At 52.4% G+C, this 25,151-nt stretch overlaps 1 protein-coding gene across 2 annotated transcripts in view; it reads left to right on the plus strand.

The window, feature by feature from the left end:
* The first annotated feature begins 14,140 nt into the window (after positions 1–14,140).
* The window catches only part of FXYD6 (FXYD domain containing ion transport regulator 6), a 30,989-nt gene continuing 19,978 nt past the window's right edge, over positions 14,141–25,151 (plus strand). For both annotated transcript variants that reach the window (XM_021696243.1, XM_044919879.1), the window contains exon 1: positions 14,141–14,250. The gene's annotated coding sequence lies outside the window, so the exon portion shown is untranslated. The remainder of the gene's footprint in view (positions 14,251–25,151) is intronic.

Genomic DNA, 25,151 nt, shown 5'->3' on the forward strand with positions numbered 1-25,151 from the left:
TATTTATTTATTTATTTATTTATTTATTTATTTATTTATTTATTTATGAGAAAGAGAGTGAGAGAGAAAGCATGAGCAAGGTGGAGGGGCAGAGGGAGAGGGAGAAGTAGACTCTCTGCTGAGCAGGGAGCCCGATGCGGGGCTCGATCCCAGGACCCTGGGTTCATGACCTGAGCTGAAGGCAGACACTTAACCTGCTAAGCCACCCAGGCACACTGTGTTATCCATTTATTTAGATTTTCCATGATTTTTTCATTTAAGTTTTATAGTTTTCAGCATACAGATCCTGTTCCTATTTTATTACCTTTACAGCTAGGTATTTAATCACATGTTAACATAAATAATAATTTTATTAAAATAACTATATTTTTCAAAACAAAAAAATAAGAACAGTGGCATTGTTTTACTTTTGCAAATCTCTTTACTATCTGGCTTAACAAAAGATAGCTGGATTCTTATACTTCTTCAGTATTCAATCTGTTGTGATATGTTGTTTGGGTTGAAATATCTGAAGAAAGATCTCATACAGATACAGAGTTGGAAAGTGAAAAAGTATTTTTTAAAAAAAAGATTTTATTTATTTATTTATTTGAGAGAGAGAGAGAGCACACAGAGGGAGAGTGAGAGGGAGAAGCAGACTCTTTGCTGGGCAGAGAGCCTGATGTGGGGCTCGATCCCAGGATCCTGAGATCATGACCTGAGCTGAAGGCAGATGCTTAACCGACTGAGCCACCCAGGTGCCCCATGAAAGAGTATTTTAATAGCCTTTTCAAATAATTGTGGATACTTTAATACCGTATGCAAACTTGACAAGTAGCAGTTTGGTAAAAGTTAGTTGCAATGTGGAATTTGAAATCTGTCAATGAACTTTTTGTACATGGTTGTCTTACAATCTCTTGGTCTTTGTTGCACTCTCAATGGATTGTTTACCCATGTCTACTTTTGTAACATCATGCATTGATCATTTAGAAAATATTGGTTCTGAGTTATGAACGTCTTCCGGATGTTGACACGTTTCATTATACAATATAAAAAACAATATCTATTCATATCACCACTGATCTCATCAGAAAAGTCTTTAAGGATCGGGAAGCTCCTGGTGAAGGATCCAAATTTTCCAAAATTCTAATTTTCAATTGAAAGTTTAAATTATATCATCTGTAACAAACACTGTCAGATGTTTTCTTTGAGGTGACAATCTCATTTTGTTCATTTTTGAGAAAATGGTTGCCAACTATCAAGTCGGAGTAATCATAGTTTGTCAATCTTCTTTCAAGTAAAAATGGTGTTTCATGAAAAAAGTGGCGAGTTCAGCCCACAGCTGAAACATACAAGTGCTTTTTCTCAAAACAACCTCAGAATTTCGGTATGCAACGGAAGTGCTTTCATTTTTTTCACACTGAATATTAAAAAGACATGTATTTGGGAATTGAGATTTAAATAAATTAATAACTTCCAATAATTAATCATTTCTACTCCTTCACCAAGGATGTTCCTAAGCGAAACTGGCAAGTGTGTGGTGGTGAAGTGACTAGAAGCACAGTTTGGTGCCCTCACCTTGATTCGTGAGAAGGAGCCAATGGTTTTGTCCACCATTGTTCTTGTGCCATTGGTGCAAAAGTCAACACAATGAAAAAGGCAAATGACATCATAGTATTATTATGAAAATAGTTTTGACACGCTGATCCCCTGAAAAGTTCCCAGACACTCCCGCACTTGGAGGACTGCCACATTAGACCACACAACAAGACAAACTTGGAAATCTGCTGGTGTTGACTTTGGATAGTTGCTTCCTGGAAATTGTTTTTGAACCATGTCTTTATCTGCCCCCCCTACTGCCCACTTTCAGGAAAAAGTGAACAATCTCTCATCTAAAGAAGCGGAAGGCTAGTTAGCTTTCTGCCGTGATGTTGGGTCTTGTTGAAAAAGAGAGATGTTGATTTAACTGCAGTTTAATGAAGAGCTCAGTGGGTGGGAGAAAGAAGAGTGGGGATTTGTATTTCCTTAACTTTCTGGACTTGATGCATCCCAGGCGAGGGCTCTAATTTTAGTTAGAAACACTCCAGTCAGGGCGCCTGGGTGGCTCAGTTGGTGAAGCATCTGCCTTTTGCTCAGGACATAATCCCAGGGTCCTGGAATCCAGTCCCATGTTGGACTCCCTGTTCAGTGGGGAGTCTGCTTCTCCCTCTGCCCCTCACCCCCGTGCGACCCCGCCACTCGTACTCTCAATATCTGCTCTCTCTCTTTCAAATAAATAAATAAAATCTCTGAAAAAGAGAGAGAGAGAGGAACACTCCAATCACTCCACCCCATTGGGGAAGCATGGCTGACGCCCTCAATATCAACAGTGAAATCTGGGTGAGGTCTGTCTCGTGGTGGGACTAGAGATTAGTACTCCATCAGGTTCTTCTCTGATAAACCTTCTCACTGGACTAATGAATGCTCCAAACCAGTTGAATTCAACAAATTGTCGCAAGCACTTACTGGTGCCGAGGACTGTGTTAAATGTTGGGAGTGGGGTCTGAGGTAGAGGTGGAGACGCATACCTGCCCTTTATCATGGTGTCCTCCCCTTGGCCCTTTCCAGCCGGATCTATTTTTAAAGTGTCATTGTTTTTGTGATTTTGTAACTTTGCTCTCACTACAGGAGAATTTTTAAAAATCAAAACAATCCTGGAAACTATACAAATAATATAAAAAGAAATATTTGTGGGAAGTATCATGCTATAAACTCTCCACATCATCACACACTTGATCTCATTTAATCTTCAACAACAATATGAAGTAGATACTATTGCAAAGAAGAAATTAAAAATCACTTTAAATCCCACCATCCAGGGCACCTTGGTGGCTCAGTCAGTTAAGTGTCTGCCTTCAGCTCAGGTCATGATCCCAGGGTCCTGGGATCGAGGCCCACATCAGGTTCCCTGCTCAGCGGGAAGCCTGCTTCTCCCTCTCCCTCTGCCTCTGCCCTCGCTCATGCTCTCTCTGTTGCGCACACACTCCCTCTCTCAAATAAATAAATAAAATCTTAAAAAAATAAATCCCACCATCCGAAGGTAAATATTCTTTGCATTTTGGTAACATCTATTTACACCTCTATGCATTCATAGGGAGAGGGCTACAATTTTATGTAAATTGGATCATATTTTACAGATTATTTTGTATCTTGATTTCATTTTCTCAACAATATGAGATAAGTACCTTCCCCAAAGGGCTGGATATTATTATCTTTAACAGTTGTAGCATATTCCATTGTATAGATATATCAATTTACTTAACCTGCCAGTGAACATCTAAGTTGGGGTAGTTTCCAGAGTTTGCTTTCTAAACACTGTTGCCATGAGTAAATTTCAATAAGCAGGATTGTTTACATTTCTATTCCAAATGCTGAACTGTTTTTCAGAAGAGTTGAATTAACTTCTCTACCTCAAACAGTGTCCAAACAGTGTCTGCTACTTTTTTCTGCAAAGAATGCTGAGGGCAGGGCGCCTGGGTGGTTCAGATGGTTAAGCGTCTGCCTTCGGCTCAGGTCATGATCCCAGGGTCCTGGGATCGAGTCCCGCATCGGGCTCCCTGCTCCGCGGGAAGCCTTCTTCTCCCTCTGCCTCTCTCTCTCTGTCTCTAATGAATAAATAAATAAAATCTTAAAAAAAAAAAAAAAGAATGCTGAGGGCAGATGTGAGAGAGTGCAGGTGAATGTGTTCTTGTGTGAATACCTGTGTGTCTGTGTGAGCTGTGCACGTGTGTGAGGGTTGGTTTATTCATTCAACAAATGTTTCTGAGCATCTACCATGAGGCAGGTAGGGATGCAGCTGTGATAAACTCAGCGTGATCCTGTCTCTCATGGGATCAAACATACTTTTTTGAGGGGGGGGAGGGAGCCCATGCATGCACATATGGGGTGGGGAGGGGCAGAGAGAGAGAGAATCTTAAGCAGGCTCCATGCCCAGTGTGCAGCCCGATGCAGGGCTCTATCTCACGACTCTGGGATCATGACCTGAGCTGAGATCAAGAGTTGGATGCTTAACTGACTAAGCCACCCAGGTGCCCCTAAGACATATATTTTTTTAAAAACCTGCCATAACCGTGTGAAAAAAAGTTATATGAAGATATGGCCACTTATAACTGGGCTCTGCCTTGGTCTAGTGATGGTGGCCAGGGTAGTAGAGGAAATCAGAGAAGGCTTCCTTGAAAAAGGGCTTAGGGCTAAGGTCTGAAGGCTAAGGAGGCATTAACCAGACCGAGATTAGCAGGACGCATGTTCCAGTGGAGAGAAAGTTTTACATCCCTTTTTCCACCCTCAGTGGGAACCATCTTGCCAGGAGAATCTCCTGCCATTCCCCACATTCCTGCCTTTCCCCCTCAGTTCGCTCTTCTCCCACCTCTTTTCCCTCCCGAGGCAGGAGGAGCACATCTTGGAGAATGCAAAGAAGACCGGAGAGGTTGGAGCCCAGAGAGTGAGGCAGGAGCGTGGGGCCCACGGGTGCTGAAGAGGAGGCAGGACCTTGTGTCTGAACATGCCCGTGCCTTTGAGCACATGTGTGACCATCTGAGAGCTGTTGGCAGGTGTATGAGGCGGCTGGTTCTCAAAGTGTGGTCCCCTGACCAGAAGTATCAGCATCCCCTTGTTGGGGGGGGGGGGCAGTGGGCAGCAGTTTGTGATTTAACCCCTGGCGGTTGAGATTTGCACATCAGTTTGAAAAGCATTCCCAGAGGACGTGAGTGTCTGAATGCACCTGTGTGGGACAGGCTTTGGGATATTTGACTTGCAGGTGGAGGTTTGCATGGAGGCATCCTCGTGGCAGGAAACTCACCCCATCTTCTTGACTTTGTCCTCTCAAAGCACTCCCAAGTCTAGCGCAGGCACTCTGGGCCACTTAGCAGATATTAAATGACGATGGTAATGAAGATAGGTAGATAGGTCTCCAGCTGAGCCCCTATTTCTCACCAGTCCTTGGGCAGAGCAGCCACGAGGTGCCCTTCTTTTATCACAGACAGAAATCTAATCTCAATGGTGCAGAAAGCAGGAAATTCACAATGGGAGAGCAAGAGAAATGGCCTATTCAGAGTGGAAAAATACCTCCTTGCACGGCCCCTAAGCTGATGGCCAGGGCAAAGAGAACAATTTCCTGCCTATCCCTGGCTAACGGCTCTGGTGTGCAGGGAGAGACAGAGAGGGCGGGGCAGGTGCTAGGGCCTGGGCCCCACACAGGGCAGGGCTTGCGGGTGGCTGGTGGCTGTGAGAAGGTGTCCTTGTATCATAGGATCATGCACGGTGGGAGCCCGGGGAGCAGAATCTCCTCCTGGGAAGAAGGGGTCAGAGTGCCTGAAAGCCAAGCACTAAGGTTGCATCTTCACCAAACGAAACCCCAAATGAAACCCCAAACGAGTACCCGATTTGCACCTAGATTCGTGTCCTGGCTCTGCCGCTTATCGACTCGGCGACTCTGAGGAAGTTGCTTCAGTTCTTTCGGGCTCAGTTTCCCCGTCTTGGAAATAGGGGTGATGGATCATAGGGTCTGCATCGCAGGGCTGATCTTCGGATTAAGTGAGGTGATGCATGTGAACTCATTAGCACTGTGCCAGGCATACAGGAAATGCTCACTTCAAATTGGCAGTGGCTTGACATGCAGTTCCCTGGCTCTGTAACCTGAGCCAGCTCAGTGAGTTCAGCTGGGTTGATCAGGGTCCCCCAGACACAGGGTGGGGCCGGTGATGCTTGCATCCCTCCCAGAGCACCCAGGGTCCTGGTGGTCTGCAAAGGTGTCAAGGTCAGATGCAGGGGGCATGTTACATGGCGACCTGCCTCGTTCCATGCCTGGCATGTGGTAGGGTCATAGTGGGTGTCAGTTAAAGATAAGATTCTATCTTGGGGCTGGTCAAAGTGGGTTTAGTGAGGACAGGGAAGTCAAGAAAGGATTATTGACTGAGCAATTGTCATTGCTAGTCAGCATGTACTTTCTGAGGGTTAGCTTGATCGGTCCCCACAAGAACCCTATGGAATAGAGAGTAGCCTTAATACCATCTTCCCAGAGAGGAAATGGACACTCAGAGAAGTCAGGTGACTTGTTCAAGACCAGCAGTCCTGGATTCTAATTCGCGGCTCCCCATGCTCATCCTACCAGCCTCTTACTCCTTTTCCAAAGGAACCTGCTCTTCAGCGTGGAACCTGCAGACAGCGTTATCGATTCAACCGCTGAGCGAGAATTATTTGCCAAAGAAAGAAATTGACCAGCCTCACTCGTTTTGCCCACTCTGACGACAAAGGTAGTTCTTCCGTCTGCTTGGCCTTGACCTCTCCTATTATAAGCAAAATCCCTTCTCTTTTGTTCAGTCCTCAGCACAGGGCAGCTGGGAACACTTAAGTTATGTGCTCTGTGCATGGCAGCTCTTAGGAAAGAATAGGAAGCTAAAAATAAACCCACTTGGGTGGTGTCTCTGGGGCCTCCTGTAATGATAAAGCGGGGGGTTGGACTCCGAGGGGAGGGGGGGGAGAGCAGAATTCTGACAGCAGATTCAGAAGCCTTGGCCTCACAGATAGAGTTTCCCAGTTCACAGAGCTGTCTCCCAGGCCCTGGTCAGCTTTCTTAGCAGCCCAACGGGGTGGGTGGGGGCTCAGGAAGTCTGTGCCATGGGCCCTCCCCTTTGGGCAGCCGCCAGTCCTATCTCCCCTCCGTGGGTGGAGGAACCAGATAAGAAAACAGACCCTAGATGGACTCTTGTAAATCCCTGTTCCTTCCCAGCAGGCCTTTCTGAACCTGCCAAGTAGATCAGACTGCACCTCCCACGTGTCTCATTGCAACCTCCGTGCCTGGGTTTGCTCTTTTCCTGCCTCAAACCCCCATCCTCTTCCTTCAGAGGTCAACTCTTTTAGGAAGGCAGCCCAGATTAATTCCACCTTTTATTCTGATCTTTCTCTTACTCTGGATACTCTTGGGATGTTCACATTAATTGGGACATTAATAATTGGTACTCACATGTACAAGGCTTAGTTAATATTTTAAGATAGTTACCATGCATTTAAGAAAGCATCTGTTTTTCTCACTCCTCAGGACACAGAAATCCTGAGAGATAGACGGGCAAGGGAAAGAGTGGGCCAGTACTGAGAAGACCTCGCTCTGGTCCCGACTGGGCCACGAACAAGCTAGGTAACTTTGACTTAGTCAGTTCCCCTCTCTGGGCCGTGGGCTCCCAATTTGCAAAACGTCCTCTAAGGCCTCATCCGGTTCAGATATCCCGTGGCTCTGTTCAGGGCTCTGTGCACAGAGCTCTCTGGTGCCCTGTTTCATCCAAGATGTGGCCTTATCTCTCTTGCCAAGTGTGTCCCTGGCCCGGGTTCCTGCAGCTCAGACGCACTGTGCGCTCTAGGGCTTTAGACCCACTGAGTCTGCGAGCCACGAATGAAGCCGTCCATGGGAGAAGTCACGGGGAGGCTCAGCTCTTTCCCTGGCCCTGGGCAGGTGCTGTTAAAAAGCTGATGCCCAGGTCCTGTTCCTGGATAATCGGATTCATGGGTCTGGGGTGGGGCCCAATCACCTTGCTTGAGTCATCTATTGCTGCAAAACAAAATGCTCCCAAACTTGATGGCTTACAAAACAACCACCATTTTATTTACTCAAGATCTGAGGAGTAGGAGCTGAGATGGGAACGTTGAAGATGGCTTCAGTCCTTTCTCCACGTTCTCTCTCTCTCTCAATCTCTCCAGCAGGGTAGTCTAACTTCTTCTAAGGTGGCTGGCTTCCAAGAGGTGGTGTTCCAAACATTGAAGGCAGAGCTGCAGCTCTTTTACGGCCCCATCTAAAAAGTTATACGGCGATCGTTCTGCCTCTTTCTGTTGTTCAAACTAAGTCCCACGGCCAGCCCAGATTGCAGGGAGGAGAGACAGATGCCACCTTGCCATGGTCGGCGCTGCAGAAGAGCCCGTGGGATGGGAGATACCATCGAGGCCATCTTTGGAAACACAACTTACCATAATTTAAGAGCAGTCTCCAAATGCGTCTGCTGTGGCCCATGTCCCCGGAAGCCTGCTTTCCACCTCCCCCTTTCGTCTGCCGGTCAGACAAGGCAGGCTCAGATGGCCTCACAGCGCTGGTCTGGGGCATCTTGTTCTCGATGCACATTGGTTTTCTCTGTCAATATCACTCTAATCTTTTGCATTAGTAAATACTGATTATCCACCTATTATATTGGCAAGTGTTAGAGACCAGGTGTTAAAAGCATAAAATAAGAAAAAAAAAAAAACCTTAAAAACACCCCCGAACAAAACAAACAAACAAAAAACATAAACTAGACATCCTTCCTGTCTTCAAGTTACTCACCATCCAGGAGCAACCCACTTAGGGGATTGCCCCGGTCAAATCATTGCAACTCTCCTGCCAATTGGGGAACTGAAGGTTCTGAGTTAAACTTAGGAAAACGATTGTGGACTCTCTTTTAAACAATGTGCCGGGAAGGAGTCGTGTTCAAGGGCTATATAAATGTTTAATATTTGAGTGAATGGCCAGAATGGTGAGTGTTTTATGCCCATCGCCTCCCACCAGCCACATCTAAAGTCCATACAAGGCCTGAAAGATGAAAATCAATAGAGATAATGCTTTAAATGGTGGACATCAAACATACCTTTGGTCCGAGAGGCAATTACATGAACAACAACATCAAAGAGAGAACGGAATGATAGGAGGGTTGAGAGAGATGGAGAAGTCAATGAACCCAAGGGTCCATTATAAACAGACAAGAGATATAGTGTCCCCACGACCGCAAGTGGTCTGCTGACCTGTCCGGCATCCCTCTTGGAAGCCCATTGCCATCAGAAATGAGCCCCTTTCCCAAGACAGGCCAGGCACAGCCCCAGGATGCCAAGCCTGCCTGTTTCTTGGGAGAAATGCAGCTTTATCTACAGGCACTGAGTTTGCCCTGCACGGAAGTTGCTTTCCCCTCACGGCAATTAGTCTTCAGGCTTCACACAACACTCTGCTATAAAGTTCAGCCACCTGCCTGCCCCAGATCATTTTTATTGCTCCCCTCAACTCTAGCTTAGGCTTTGGGGAGGGGGTGGGAGTGGGGGATGCAAAAGAGAAAAAGTGGATGCAAGTCTTTCTTGCCTGGATGCGTGACTGGGCTAGTGGGTTATTGTCTGGTTGCAGGGCTGGTCAAGAGACTGAATGGGGGTGCCTGCTGGGTCCCTATGGTTCTTCCTGGCTCAAAAGCTCAGCTACAGCCTCTGTTCTGAGCCTGGATCCAGTGGGTTGAAGGAAGTATATGATGATAAACAGGTGCCTCTCCTCACAAACGTTGGCTCCAGGCACTCCGGGAAGGGTGGGGGGTTCAGACGCCTGCTTATGCCAACAGGCTGTCCGCTTCTCTGTGCATGGGGAAAGCAGAAACATGAAGCTATTCTGGTCTCGTCTAGGGAGCCATTATGTATTGAATTTCCAACGTCATTATCTCCAAAGGGCAACATTGCTCGTTTTCTCCCATTTGCATTCACTGGGAAAAGACAAATGGGTGCATATTTGTGGAGTGGAGAGGCGGGGTGGGGGGGGTGGGAGGGGAGGAGTAGTCATGTGCTCGATTTGGACAACCAGCAGCTCTGGAAGAGGCATGCTCATAATTAGAGACTGGCACCTTGAGGTGACACTTCACACTTACACGGCAAGTTTAAGTTAATCAGGCAGAATTAGTTCTCTAGAGTAATGGCACTGGGGTGGATTTTTCACTTAGAGACAAATCTCATGCACGCTCTGGCGGGCCTTGTTTCCTGACATATGTTAGAGTTTTCCTGTGAGAAGAGAGGGTGAAGTTTTATTTCAGACCTCCCCCACTCTGCCTGCCTTTGCATTCTTCCCTTCTCAAAATCCAGACCCTGCTATAAAGGTGGCTAAGGAAGGGGGCGCTCTGGGGGGGCCGGCTCCAGGAAGAGAGGTGCTGGGGTTGGTATGTGTCAGGTGTGTAAATGGCAGGTAGTGTAAATGGCAGGTAGGGGTCTTACAGGTGAGAAAGCTTCGCTCGTGCTGAATTTCTGCTTTCTCATGATGCGAGGCTGTCCTTCCGAGGTGTTCCTTCCTATTCGTACCAGTTAGGACTGTGTTGGCTACATGGAACAGGAAACCAGCTGCATTTCTGTAATGGGAGCGGAATTTTCTCAGGTGACAAGAACTCTGGAATGTAAGAAGGCTGCTTTATCTCTAGGCATCACATTCATATTTCTGACAAAAAATGGATGAGGAGGAAGAGGAGGAGAAGTAGGAAGGAGAAGAGGAGAAAGTGTTCAAGGTGAATCTGGAGAGGTTGGCTGGGACACAATCGTGCAGGGTCTTGGGAGCTACAATTCCCTTGAATTCAACTAGTTATAGATGGGTCACCAGGCAAGACACTGGGGTTTACAAATGGAGTGAGAGGCCAGGCTGCCCCCAAGGACTTCCCAGTCCATTAAGGCCACACACAGGCAATTATACATAGTAAAAGCCAGATGATGATATGCACCATTATAAATGCAGAGTCACAACACCGTTCGTTCGTGACAGCAGGACAAGACGGCCTTAATTTCAATAAGATGATGTTTGGATTTAGCTTTGCAGAGTAGGTAGGATTCTCACAAGGGGAGAAGGGAAAGAGGGGATGTTTTAAGTAGAGAAACTGTACGAGCAAAGATTGGGGGCAGGCAAGCAGGCAGCATATTCAGATCATTGTGAGTGGCCCTCTTGGGCTGGGGGACAGCATTTGTAAGGATTGGGGTAACAGGGGTGGGGATGGGATGGGGAAGGCCGAGCAAAGAGTGGGGTCAGGAGATGGAGCACAGAAGATGGGTGGGTACTGTGTTGTAAAGACTGGACGTTGTATTAAGAAGTTGGACTGTAGCGCGTAGAAGACACGGAGCTGCTGAAGGTTTGAGTCACATCTGAGCTGCAGAAAATACTGAAGAGTTGATAGCCAGGGGGTGGGGAGACTAAGGCAGAGTCTCCAGCAGGAATCTAGCAGCAGAGAGAACTGATCTAGAACAGAAGCAGTTGGGGGAGAGGAGTAAGGATGGTACGTGACTTCCCGGGTGAGTGACTGGGTGGGGGCAATGCCATTTAGGAATTCAAGAAAGACACAGGAGGGGAAGCACTTTTGGGGTGCGGGGAGAGTCAAATGATGGATTCAGCATGAGCAGTGCTGGGTCCCTGGGGACTACTCCTCTAGGTCTCTGGGGGTGAGGACCAGGCTGGAGAGTGCGGGGCCATCAGCCCTAAGCGGATGGCAAAACCATGGTTGTGGATTGGATGGTCCAGGAATTGTGTAAAGCGACAAAGTTCCCCACATGAGCTGCTTGAGGGAGAAGTTGGAGGGGTTCAAGAAAGACAGGTCAGGGAGGGCAGAAGGGACCAGGTTCAAGGAGCAGTTTGGAAGTGAGCAAGCTCTTTCAGACAAGGACTTAAACGGTTCTCTCCTGGGGTTTGAGGGCTCAGCATTTGGCTGGGGGGAGGTGGTACATTCGAACTTCTATAAAGCAAAGTGAGTGTGAGTGGATTGAAAGTAGCAGTTGGTGGGCAGACTGATGCTTCAGTCTGCACCCGAGGATGAAATGGTACCCCAAAAGCCACCTTGGAGGGTTACCTGCTAGGAGAGGCAGGGGTCTCTCCCCAAGATTTCTGGTCTTGCCCCTTTAATTTTCCCTGCTGGCCCTCCACTTCCAGTCAGTCGGGCTGCAGCTCTGTGCCCCGGGGGCTGACACGCTGAAAGGCTATTTTTGCCACAGTGCCTGGGGACGAGGCGAGTGCTACCCACACGGGGTTTTAGTGTTTAGTAGCACAGTTGTGAGTTACTTAGCTCAGCCCAAGCTTTAAAGCATGAAGCTGTCCCTTGTGCTCCCAACAGTTAGGCTATCCTTCTGAGCCTTAGGTCTTTTCATGGCTCCAATTCTGTCCGCGTGGGGAGCGTTTTAGAAATGGTTTCTAGCCTTTCTTGTCCTACCTCCACCATGGCTGTGCGCCCCTGCCCCAGCTCTCTCTCTCTCTGCTCCCAGGGCCTTTAGAGAAGCCACGTTCTCTTCACTTGGGGGGCCAGGCCCGTTTTGCAACTTCACATTAGCATTGTTCTCCTCACAGCCCCTGACCCGTCGCTGTGGGGTCCCCCTACATCCTAAGCCAGCCACTCCCCAGTTCTTGCTTGCAACAGTTTTCCTAATGCCCTTCAGTGGCTTCCCATTGTCCTGAGGATAAAAGCTGGATTCACCCAGGAACTACCAGGCCTGCCTGGTCTAGTATCTGTTTCCTACCCCAGCCTGTCGCCCCTGCTCAAGGGCCACAGTGGCTCCTTCCATGCCATGCCCCTGGTCAGCAGAGCTAACAGCTGCATCCGGGAAGTAATCTCGCCAAACACCTTGGAATTTTCTGCCGGGAAAAGGGCTGCTACTCCAGGTGACTTGGCTTTGGAGTTCCTTTTTTCCCCAAACAGGCTTGTAAAGCCTGGGTTTGATGTGTCCCCACCAGGAGGAACTCCAAGGAGCAGCACAGAGAAATGGCCGAAAGGCAACATTCAAGGTCATCTGGGAGGGCTTAATCTGCTTGCCCAAGGTCGTGGGCCTACCAAGTGGTGTGGTTTCGTCTCTCTCACCACCTAACGCAAAGGAAGAGGGAAGACAGCTGTCACCAAATCTTCCCTTGTGGAGGAAAATTCAGGGACAGAAAGGTGACTCGGTCTGTGTCAAGTCTCATGGATCGGCAAGATTGCAGCCAGGCTTAGAGCTGTAGCTTTCAGAGCCATCCACAGAACTTGGGGACTGTCTCAGAACCATGTCCATTTTGTCCAAGGTCCTGTGCTCAATGGGTCAGAACTGTCATCCTGTTGGTCTCCCTTGGGCTACCTACTTGTTCTTAGTAGCCACTTAGGGCTTCCAAAGCTGTGCAAAGCCTTTTCGAATTCATGATTACCTTGGGCTTTTGAGACCTGATCATTTGTTGAAATAATCAAATCATCTAGGGTTAGAGCTAGAAGTGGTCTTAGGATTATCTAGTCTTCTTCCTTTCGCAAATAAAAATACTGAGGCTGACGGTTGGGGGTGTTAGAGGTAGGGCTGGGCCCCTTCCCGGCGGTACCCCTGGTCCCAGGGTTGGGGGTCTTCAAGGAAGTCCCTGTGGCCCTGCCTAGGTGTGGATAATTACAGTGTCTCTCGGGAAACACCCCTCATCCTGTCTGCCCCAGTCCTGGCTCAGCCTGGGCAGCCTTGTGGCAGGCAGCATGGCTTCCTGGCTCCCAACTGAGTGGTCAGCTGTGTTTCTGTGGTCTCTGCCAGCCCCTGACTCGGGCCCCTTCCTACAAGCCCTGCTCCTCTCAGTGGCGGCTGGTTTGTTGAGCACTCCCTCTGAGCTCCTGGGCTCAGCCTCCCCGGAGGTGAGTGTTCCCACAGCCATTGTCGCCTGTGAGGAAACTGAGGCGCAAGAGCTTCCCTTAGCCATTGGCTCAAGGTTACATCACGGGTAGACGTGCAGAGCCAGGATTTGCATCTTGAAATTCAGCTGTCATCTTGAATTTGGAGGCTGAGGTTGGGGTGGGTGGCAGGATTGCGACCCGGCGGGGCCAGGATGAGGGGCCCTGGAAAGGGGGTTCTGGGCAGCACACCTGTCAGTCGGGTGAGCCCCCCACCCCAGGCTCTAGCTGGAAATGACAAGTACAACCAGAGCGCGCTCAGGCGCCCACGACACGCCATTCATGCTTCGGGTACACATTCCCCTTAATTGCCAAGCCTCCCAATTAACGTGGGTTGCTGTGTCTGGTGCTGGGTTATTTTCCCGTTCCCCTCAGTTTACTATTTCGGAGAGACACTAGCTCTGCCACTGTGTTTGTCTCGCTGCCTTCCCACCCCTCCCCAGAAGGAAACCAAAAAGCCGCGGCTGGTGGCAAATCCCGGGCGCGGGCCCGCCCCCTCGGCGGCAGTCTCCTGTTGCTTCTGGAGCCGGCCCGCCCTCGGAGACGCGGCCCCCCTCACCCTCCCAGGAGCGGGGAGCAGAGGGGCTACGCGCGCGACGCCAGCCGGTGACACGGCGGCGGCCCGTCCCCGAGCCCGGCCCGGCCGAGCCCCGCCCCCCTCTCCCACCCCCGCAGGCCGCGCCGCTGCCGCCCGCCCGCCCGCCCCAGCCCTGCGCAGGAGGGGAGGCGGGAAACACGCGAGAGCCTCGCCCACCGCCCTGCCCCCAGCCCCGCCACTCCCAGGCTCCTCGGACTCCGTGCGTCCTCCGGGGATCGTCTGCGAGGGGCCCGCGCTGTGCAGGTAGGCGGCGGCGCGGGAGGCAAAGTTGGGCTCTTCTTCCGAGGAGGGCGCGAGGCCGGGCGCCAGGAGCTGCCGGGTTTTGTTTGTTTCGGTGGATGTGAGCGGCCCTCGCGGGCCCGGGGCGGCCCGGGCGGCGGAAACGCGCCGGGGGCTGTAAACGCGGAGGTGGCGTCGGAAGGGGAGCGCGGCCGCCTTGGGGAGGCCGGCCGCGGCGGTAGGGGCGAAGCCGGTGGCCGGCAGGGCGCCGGCCGCTGCCGGGAGCTCGGAGCTACGGTGTTTTGGAGAAAGGGAAGGGGCAGCTCCCACCCTGTATCCAGCGGGAGTTTCCCCTTTGTTACTGGGAGGCTGTGGACACTTGAGCGTGGGCATGTGAAGACGGGGAGGTGGCTGGATGCGAGTGTAGACACACCAGCAATACAAAATGGGGCGGCTGGTTTGGTGTTGGGGGGCATGGGAGCTGAGGCTGGGCGGTGGGCAAGGGGATGGGGAGAAGGTAAAGAAGGGCTGGGGTTCCAGAGCATGGGATTCATGAGAATGTCTGCATTGGTTGTTTTTGGGTTTTTTTCCTTCTTGTTTATCCAGTCCTGTTTTCTTCCAGGGGGCCTCCCTGATCCCCCATTCTCCCCTTTCCTCATGCCCAGCCCCCCTGGCAGAGCCTCCCCCATTGTGTCTTGCTGGGCTTCCATGGACACTTGGAAGAGCAGCCCCGGCTCCTGGCGCTTGCTTCTGGCTCTTACAAGTGGGGCTGTTAGAGAAAGCACCCGAGGGTGGGAGCAGCTGAGCTGGAGAACGGGCCTGGTCAGGCCCTTGCCGCCAACCCCCAGACATGGGGGGCTGGCTGCTGAGCCTTCTGCCCAAGACCGTGGCTTCTGTCTCCACTTCCTTTGTCTCCTGGGCGTTGCGCCCTCCGGCTGGGCCCGAATTTCCCGGTTTGGAGATGGATCAGTGGGCAGCCCATGTCCTCTATGCAAGGACCCCCACCCTGGGGGCCCAGCGCCCTCGGATTGTGGATGTGTGGATGTGTGTATCTGTTTCTGCAACTTAGCCTTTTGCACGTGACCTCCCTGGTAGTTGCCATGGAAACTGCTCTTCAATTCCCAGCCTCCCTTCCTTTTCCTGCCCATTCCTCACCTCCATATCTCCTCCCCTCCCCCCAATATGGTTGCCTGGATACTGGTTATCCCTGGCTTCTCTGGCTGGGAGACCCTGGACAGCTAGCTCCCACACGGGACTGAGTGGCCGTGTACCCACTCCAGTCCTCCCCACAACACGTCACAAACGTGCCCCTAACACTCCAAACACTTATACGCGCATACCCCATTACACACACACACACCACGCATTCTCTTGTGCCACACACTCCATCAACACGCTACACATACATGTCTATCATATCACAAATAACACACCAAATTCACCGTACATAGACCACAGGGGACCGTAGCACCCTCAGTACCATGCACACCACCCCGCCATCCCTCTGTGTATGCTCTCACACACACCAACCATGACACACACACACACACACACACACACACACACAGGACTTCTAAATAGGTCTCAAGCTGGAAGAGAGAGGGCAGTTTTCTGCCTCATCTAACTCTGTGCCGGGGAGTGTATGTCGGGGAAGGCTCAGGCGGGACGGAAGGAAGACATCTCCCCAGGAACCCTGTGGAGGAAGGTAGAGAGAAATGCACTTCCAGATTCCCTCAAAGAGGAGTCCCTCTTCTAGGTCCTCAACTCAAGAGGCTGAGCACAGATCAGAAATTCAGTCCCTCGGCTGCTGCTTTCTCCCTGCCCTGACCCCGAGAAAGTTTGAGGCTCCTGGCCCCAGCTGGCCATCTCCTCTCAGCCCCCGAGTCTTCCTGGCTAACGGGATCCGGCAGCTCCGGGACCAGTAGAAGGCTCAGAGCCTCCACAAAGGAGGGAGGACGGGTTGTGGCTGAGCAAGAGAGCAAAGGGGGTGGGAGAGGGCAGGGAGAGGACACGGAGTGGAGACAAGGCAGGGAGGAGAGGGAAGCCAGAAAGAGCGGGAAAGAGAGGAGCTAGGCAATAAGACGGTACGAGTTGGGCCGTCTGCTCCCATTGGGCTAGCGGCCACCCTCTCCCCTGTAGGCACATTTTCCTGCTTCCTGTGGCTCCTCCGGCCATGTCTGTGCACCTAGGAGAAGGAGCCGGTTCGCAAAGGGCTCTTGCATTGCTAGGGCTTCTCCAGAACCGCATGGCTTCTATGGTGTTCAAGTGGTAGACACAGAGGGAAGAATGGCCTTCCTGGCCTCTGGGCTCTTTGGACTGACGGAGGGTCCATTTCAATCATTCAGTGAACTGTTTTAAGTACCTACCAGGTGTTAATCGCTGGGGACACTCGGGTGAGGAAGAAGAGAATCCTAGATTTCTCAGAGCCAGAGGGGCCTTGAGGGAACATCCACTCAGGACATCACGTAGTGATCATGCACCCAGTGGTGGCCAAGGCCTTCTGGCTGCTCAGCTGGGATTTGTGACACGCACTCCCATCCCACGTCTCTTGTCTTCTTTTCTCTCTTGCCAGGAGTCCTCTGGGGACTGAGATGTCCCTTCCAAATGCCCAAGGTGGGTACCCTAGTGAGCAAAGAGCCTGCTCCATGATACTGACTTGGAGGGTGTGGCAAGGAGAGGGAGGGGACAAAGAGCTGTTCCTTAGGCTCTGGAAGCTTCCCACAGCCTTAGGTGAGCCAGCCCACCTGGATCTGCCCTAAATCAGAGCACACGCTCCCCGGCTCCCCAGTCCTGTTGGACTTAGCTGGCTGCCATCTGGAGGGCAGACTGTGCCAGGCAGCCCCTAGGACTCACTGTCTAACAAATCACCCACCCACCTCTACCCCAGCGCCTGAGCGCCCTGGAGGAAGCAAAGCAGTCTTGACAGGCACAGTCCCTGGAGGCAGAGAGCCTGTGGTAACAAGGCTCTGAGCCTGGAGGCACAGACCCAGGTTCTAGTCCTGGCTCTGTCCCAAGGGCAAGTGCATTCATTCCACAGATATCCTTTTGGACGCAAACGGAGCTTTTCGGGGAAGTCAGAAATGGTTTAGATTGATTTCAAGCAGGTGGAAGCCTCCACAATTTTAGACCTGTTTCTACATCTGTCAATAAGGGGGTTAGATTCCATGATTTCTAAAGCATTGCTTCCTCTAATTTTTTGTAGATTATACAGTCTTGAAAGAGAGCCCTTTTCTCTCCAGGTGCCCAGTTGTATTCATTATTTCATAATACAGGGGTTGCAGCTGAGCTGAGCAGGAAAGGGGCTGGTCTCTGGTTCCTTTGGACAAAGTCTCCCCTTCCAGCTGTTCGGACAGGAGGTGCTCCAGAAGCTGAGACTGGGCTTTCTTCCCTCTGGCTGTGGGAGCTGGCCCCTCCTAGACATTGGTCTACCTGTTTTGTTCTGCCAGGATGCAGACAGGCTGGGAAGAGCGTTCAAAGAGCTGGCCTTGGTGAGGATGAGATCCAGGGCCACTGGTCTTGGGTCTGTGAAATCCCGGGGAGGGAGAGCCTTTGGCCAGCGGGTAACTGTGGCCAGAGGAGCTGAACGGGGCCCTCTGTCCCTGATGAGCAGCAGAATATCTCTGGCCCAGACAAAAGCCTGGAACCAGTTTGGCAGTATCCTCTTTGCTCTGGAATAGGAGGGAGGAGGGAAGACCTTGACCTGGGGAAGTATGAAGTCAGCTTGGAGCCCACACAGGAACACGTTTGTTACAAAGATATTCAGGGCAAGGGGGAGCATGAAGTCCAGGAAGGGGGCTAGGGCCCTGGGGACCAGGCTGGGCCATGGGAATGTGGCTGTTCCCGCTGCTTAGAACATCTGACTTGGGCCAGAGGGGGCCGAGCAGGAGGGAGTTGGAATGACAGTGACCCCCACACAACCGGAGGCCAAAGCCAGGCTCCGAAGAGACCAGATTAATTCACGGCCTCCTTTTAACAAATGGCCACTGAGTCCCTTGGATGCGTTAGGCTGAGTGGGCGTCTCAGGGCCCAGCGGAGCTGTGAAATGGCAGTCCCCCACTCCCAGAGCCCTACCGCTCAGCTGGATCGGTTGCTTTACCCTGTCCCTTCCTCCCATCGGGACGGCTCTGCAACCTTCCTCCGCAGGAAGGGCCTGGCACTCATGCACACGTGGGCTCACACGTGCACACACGTTCCCTTTCTGACACATACCTAACCTTCCATCCCTTGCCCACACACCCTCTCACCTCGCCCAGCTGCAGTCTAACACCCAGACCATTGTGACGGCCCCTTCTCTCGCTCTTTCGGCCCTGATCCACTTTCCCAGTCATCCCGCGGAGGGGGTCCAGCTGCGTCACACGTCCCTCGACTCTCCCTTGCCCATTAACGAGGACAGGTGCCGGGCGCCGGCGCTCAGGCTCTTGTAACCTCGCTGCAGCCATGCTCCCAGCACCGTCCCCAGATGGTCATCCCTGGCCTTGTATTTGCCTCCCATCTGCCTACACTCAGGTCCTGCCCGGGATGAGCCCTGACTCTGGCCCCGCGGAGCAGGGGCTGGTGGCCTTGGGAGACACACGGACTTGGGTTCTGCTCTGGGTTCTGACGCTTCCTAGTTTTCTTGACTTTCTAAGCCTCAGTTTCCTTATCTGTCCAGTGGGCGTGAGGATAATCAGGGCGAGCTCTGTAAGGTGCTGAGCATGGTGCCTGCCGTTTAGCGAACAGTAGATATTAGCTGTTACGATGACGATGATAGTAATGACATTATTATTATGAGAACGGAGTAACTATTATTAAATCAGCCTTCGAGGCTCCTCTCAAGTGCTCATTCTTTCAAATAGTTTTTTCCAAATTCCCAGTAAACAGAAATGCTTTCCTCCTCCCTGGCCTGCTGAACTCCCTGATGATTCTTCCCCGAGAGTGGGCGGCCCATCGTGCGTGCATTTTAGCGACATCCACACGTGTCTTCTCCCCCCCACCTTCCTGACCTCTTCAAAGGCAAGGTCTGTTCCCCACACGGTACCCGGCATGGTGCTGGACACATGGAGAAAGTCCAGTGAGCATGTGTGAACTGAACATATGGGAAAAAGTCCTCACCCACTAGGAGGTGTGGAAAGCCCACTTGTCCCTCAGAGCTGTCTCCCTGCCTGGCCCTCACACCCAGGTGCACACCACACACTCTGAGGGCATGCACTCCTTTATGCCCAGGTATCATCTCCCTGTGCCCAGTTCCTTTGGCAGAGTCCAGAAAACAAGAATTTGCCCCCATCCGAGGGCTGGAGGATGCTCAAGGTCTGACATCAGTGGAAGGAAGGTGTTTCATCATTCCATTTGGTGACAGAGCCCCAGAGAGCAGAAATGAGGCAGTGGAAGGGAGAGAGGCACTAAGAGAGGTTTTAAATTCCTTAAAAATCCTATGCAGATGCTCAGGTTGTTCTGAGCTTGGATTGGCTTATAACTACAAGGGATAATGATCCTGAACACCATTCCCTGCATCATTGACATTTCTTGTGCTAAGTGTTAGAGCTCCAGAGATGCCCAGAATGTGCCTCTTTCCCCAAGGAGTCCATAGTCTGATGGGGGAGACACACGTGGGAAGGGGTGGGGGCCTTGGTTCAGGGGGAGCAGGGGAAGGAGGACGTGTGGCAGGAGCCAGGGGACAGTGTGTTTCCTGCAGTGGAGGCAAACAAGGTTGGGTAAATCCTCCCTACGTGCATTTGCACCCACCTTCACCATCTGGAGGTAGGGCCAGTTTCCAGGTATGCAGGCCTGTGGGTCAGGGTTTGTCCCCAAGCCACTGCCACCGTGAACCAAGGCAATGTGAATACATGAAAAGCACTCTGTGGGCTCAAACACACAGGCCAGAGCTGTGCTTTCCCGGAGCTGGGCTGGTGGGTAGAGCCGTGCAAGGGGGCTGGCCAAGCTGCCTGGTCCTGTGGTCTGCCTGTGGGGTGACGTGGGCCTGGCCCCACGCCTTCGGCCCTGGCAGCTGCTTCGAGTTTCTGTTTCTGCCTCTGGGACTGCTTGTCCAGCCTCTCTTGAAGGGGCCTTTGTCAGCAGGCATGCGGAGGAGGTGATCCCTTGGCTGGCCTGACTCACTCACGTCTGCCCAGCCCGCTGGGGCTCTGGCCCGGGGCTTCTGTGCAGATTCCCCGGAACTGGATGGAGTTCCCCTGGGCGACGGGGCCCGGGCCCCTGTGCTTGCCGTCAGCAGGCCGCAGCCCCGCTCCCTGACTCACTTGGACGGCTTGTGTCACTGGCTGGTGGCGGAGCCGGCCACACCGCCCTGCCCCACGCACCTGCCTCTGCGGGCTGGTGAGGGCTGGCGTGGCGCCGTGGACACTCATGGCTGGTGCTGACAGTGGGGCGACGGAGGGCACTGTGCCCCCACTGGTGGATCAGCTTGGGGTCTTTCCAGAGAACCTTTTAGAAACCAGGCCTGTGTTCATGATTTGTGAACTCTGTGTGTCCCTTTCTAAGGAAAGGGCCTTATTTTTTTTCATGGTTGGTTCTTTTCTTCCTTTGACCATGTTTCTCTTCCCAGAAGGAACTCCACGTTAAAGGTAACGTGCCTCTGGGTTAAAATAATAGCTCCTCTCTAACAGAGGAGCTTTGCCTCTCCCACGCCCCCTGGGCAGCCAGGCTGGATTGGGTCCGGGCTCTAGAGAAAGTGCTTTGGGGCAGGGGACCTGTGGAGCCTCCAGCCTCCCAGCTGTGGGGGCATCGTCCTCCTCCATGAGTGAAGGAGGGTGGTGGGGCAGACCCAGAGATGGGGCCCCTCGGGGAGGCCTGCCAGGCCCTAGGTCCTGCAACGCAATGAGAGGGACCCAGTAGGAAGGGGCCACCCTTGGAGGGGTCAGCATGATGGTCTGGGCCGAGGTGCCCTGCTACGCATGCGGGCAATGCAGGGAATTCAGTAACGTGTCGCAGCCGCTGTGAGCCCCTCGGGCCTCCTCCAGCATCGCTATCCTCCACTCTCTCCTCAGTCTCAGGCTGTGAGTCCTCTCTGTTCATCAGCCCCTCTTTGGAACTTTGTAAGGGGGCCAGTCATTCCAAGCTAGGTTATTAAACAGAATAATTGATGTTTAATGTTTATTTGAGGGGCACTTAAAATGCAAATCAAGGGAACAGGTTGCCTTTTCCTCTGGAGGCCACAGATCCATCAGTGACCTCTGGTTGGACCCAAAGCACTTGTTTTAAATGCAGCTTTAAAAGCCTTTGCTGGGTTTTGGCTCTGTGGTTCTGAACCATAAAAGCCTAGCTCCTATTAACGGGAGCATCAGATGCCATGAACAGGGCACAGGGCTCCACGCTGCTTGCCAGGAAGGTGAACAGATGTGCGAGTGATGGGATGGGGCTGGGGGCTATTTTGTTTTTAACTGAACTGAAAATTTTGTATTATTTTTTTAACAGATTTGATTTTTTTGGAACAGGGTTAGGGTTGCCGAACAATTATACATTTGCAGAAACATTGAGCAGATAGTGCACAGAGATCCAACATAATCCCCCCTGCACACAGTTTCCCCAAGTTTTTTTTCTTTTTTTAAAAAAGATTTTATTTATTTGACAGAGAGAGAGAGCACAAGCAGGGGGAGTAGTAGGCAGAGGGAGAGGGAGAAGCAGGTTCCCCCTGCTGATCAGGGAGCCCGATGTGGGGCTCCATCCCAGGACCCCGGGATCATGACCTGAGCCGAAGGCAGACGCTTAACCAACTGAGCCACCCAGGCGCCCCTGGTTTCCCCAGGTTTTAACATCTTATGTTCGTGTGGTACGTCTGCCACAATTGATACATTATTATTAACTAGAGTCCATACTTTATTCAGACTTCCTTAGTTTTCCCCAGTGTCCCTTTTCTGTTCCAGGATCCCATCTGGAACAGTACATTATGTTTAGTCGTTCTGTCTCTGGCTCTTCTTGGCTGTGACAGTTTCCCAGACTAGCCTGGTTTTTGATGACCTTGACGGGTTTGAGGAGGACGGGTCATGTATATTGTAGGATACCCCTCGGCCTTGGATTTGTCTGATGGTTTTCTCATGGTTCGACTGGGCTTACGGGTTTTGGGGAGGAAAATCACGGAGGTGAAATGCTATTTTCATCACACCACGTCACCATCAAGGGTACGTACTCTCAGCGTGAATCATCACTGTTGATGTTGACAGGACCGGGTTTTCGGCCTCTTTCAGCGCCCCCTCCTCCCCCCAAAACTGGCCAGCTGTACTGCCTCAGCTCTTGCAAGTCATGGGGCAGCACGGAGACTTTTCAGCCAGGGGAGCCTCGTTAAGGAGAGAGCATAAAGCAGAAAGTGCTCTGTGCCAAATCTGTGCTAACAACAGGCAACAGGTGCTCGCCAAGTCTGGGGAAAGATGTGTAGAGTTCTGTCCCTAGGCTGCAGTGGTAGTTAGACAAAGACAACTTTCTCAACCTTGGCTGCGCATCAGGGAAGGGCATTCCAAGTGGTGGGAACAGAATACACAGAGGCCTGGAGATCAGTGCACCCTTGGCAGGAGACTGGAGTCGACTGTCTTAGCTGGAAGTCTGGGAGAAGATACTAGAAGAGGAGAAAAGGGATAGACCTAGAGTGCCACAGTCTATTTTTAAAAAAATGAATGAGATACTGGGGCACCATGAATGTGTTTGAGTTTGAGAGGGAAGTGATCAGAATACCGGTGAGGCAGATTAATCAGGCAGCCGTCAGTCTGTCCGGGATGGACGGGCAGGAGGGGGTTGAAGGTGGGGACAGCTGTTGTCATATGAGGCAAGCTCCTGCAGCCACCAGAGGCTCAGCAGTGAAGGTTCTGGAGTGGAGTGAGCAACGGAAGAGAAGTCCAGATCAGAGGGATATCGCAGGAGTCAGCATGGCCTGGACTCTGCCGCAGATAGAGTGTGGAGGCTGGGAGGCTGGGAGGAAACCCTGTGGACTGGGTTAGATCGTAAGCTCCTGGAGGGGGACTGTGTCATTCTAGTACCCTCAGTGATGGTTTCTGGGCAAAAGTAGGCCGTCAGTAAAGGTTTATTAGCTTGATTCCTGGAAGGATAATAGCGCCGTTCCTTCCAAAGTTACCCCTTGTTGCAACGTTACCTTTCTTTGCTCCACCTACGTGCAGGCAGATGGCAGCTGTGGAAAGCAATCTGATTTAAAGACTCAGGCGACAATGGACGTGACCCTTAGGATGAGAAGTTATTTACCTTTGAAAAGAAGCATTTGGTGAAATTAAAACATCTTCCCTTGGGAGAAAGTTGTGGGTGTGGATCTGTTTTGGAGCAGGAGTGGTCTTCGGTTCTATACCCGGATCTAATTCCGAGCCTCATCAGAGAAAGAGGGATCTGCGGCTGGGCAGCCCCCCCTGAAAGGCTGCCGGGGGTTGGGCCAGTAGTTCCGTTGGCTTCCCCAAACCCCGATGGACAGGATCCCTCCAACTGGCCTGGGACACTGCCCAGCTGCAGCAGGCATGCGCTGACCATCGGCAGGGCAGAGCGGCAGGGCGCCCGGCCTCCGCTGTGGGGGGGCGGGGGCTGCAGACGGAGACCAGGGTGCGGCAGCTGGGCGGGAGGGGGCAGAACTGTGAGCTAGCCTTGGGAGGTTGTCTGGGAAGTAGGCTGTCTTACAAATGGTCAGCGTCGTCAACACCGCCGTCGCCACCCCCGGCGCCTTCGGCCACCATGGGCAGGGATCAGGAGCAGGGTGGGGGTCAGGGGGTGCACCAAATACAGTTGCTCCCCCTTTCCCTCACAGCAGCCACAGGTATACTCGGAGATCTGGGGTGGAAGAGTCTCCGTCCTGGTCCATCTTGTCCCAACGCCCCCTAAACCCAAGAGGCGGGAGGATTAGGGCTGCCCTAGGCATGGTACCCTGGTTTTGCAGAAGTCTGCCTGGCCCCGCCAAGTCTCAGGGCCCGGCCCTCCCAGGGGACACACCGAGGGGACTTCTCATGGAGACAGTGGCTTCTCCCAGAAGGACTTTGGGTTTGGAAGAAGGCTGGGCATCGGGGCTGGGCCTCAGGCTCCTGCACCCTGTCCAGCGGGCTGCCTGGACAGCGGAGTGCATGTGCCTTCCACTGGGCAGCAACCCTGCAGCTGGGGGGGGGGGATGCAGGGCTCCAGATGTTCTCCCAGGAGCGGCAGTGGTCTGTTGACCTTCCTCCTCACCCCCCCACCGCCCGCCCAGTGCATTTTCCTTTCTCTGCTCTTTGGAGCATCTGCGTGACTAGGGCATGCAGGGCTAGGGTGGAGGCAACGGAGGCAGGCACGGGTGGAGGCCCACGAGGGCCTCACAGGGAGGACAGCGGCCTGGAGGCTTGTTTGAGGTTTCTCCAGAGCAGATTGTCTTGTCTCTCAGCAGTCCCCGCCTCTCTGCTCTGCCACCTGTGTCCTTCCTTTTCCCTGCCTCGCATTCGGTCTCTGTGGGGACTCTGGCCCCGGCTGACCTCGGTTCATTGTGCGGCCCCTTTCTTTGTCTCTCCTCTGCTAGCCTGTCCCATACTTCCCTTTGGGTGCATCCCCTGTTCACTTTCTCTTCCTCTGGGACTTCCTTCCTCTTCTGCTGCCTCGGGCCCTTGGTGTATTTTGCTGCTGTGTCTCTAGTTGGGGGCTGCCCCGTTGTGGACGAAGTGTCACCAGGTCTGTCTGCCTCAGTGAGACTTGTTCTCCCCATGCCACCTGGCTGAGGCCCTGGGTGACAGTGGCCGTTTTTCTTGGGGCAGAACAAGGCAGCAGCTCTGGGGGGCCTTTCGAACCTGTCCAGCCCTGCTCTGCTGCGGGCCAAGGCCCCTCCCTGCCGGTTAGGAGGACGCTGGAGCCTTCCAGAGTTTGGTGGATGGCTGGAGGAAGAAGGCAAGGAAGTGAGAGGAGGGGACCAGGGCCCTTTGCCCCCCGGCTTGGGCTCCTTCTCTCTTTCTCTTCCCCATTTCCCACGAGAAGGTAGAAGAACATGG

This window comes from Neomonachus schauinslandi, chromosome 11, assembly GCF_002201575.2.
Source record: "Neomonachus schauinslandi chromosome 11, ASM220157v2, whole genome shotgun sequence".
Lineage (NCBI taxonomy): Eukaryota > Metazoa > Chordata > Mammalia > Carnivora > Phocidae > Neomonachus > Neomonachus schauinslandi.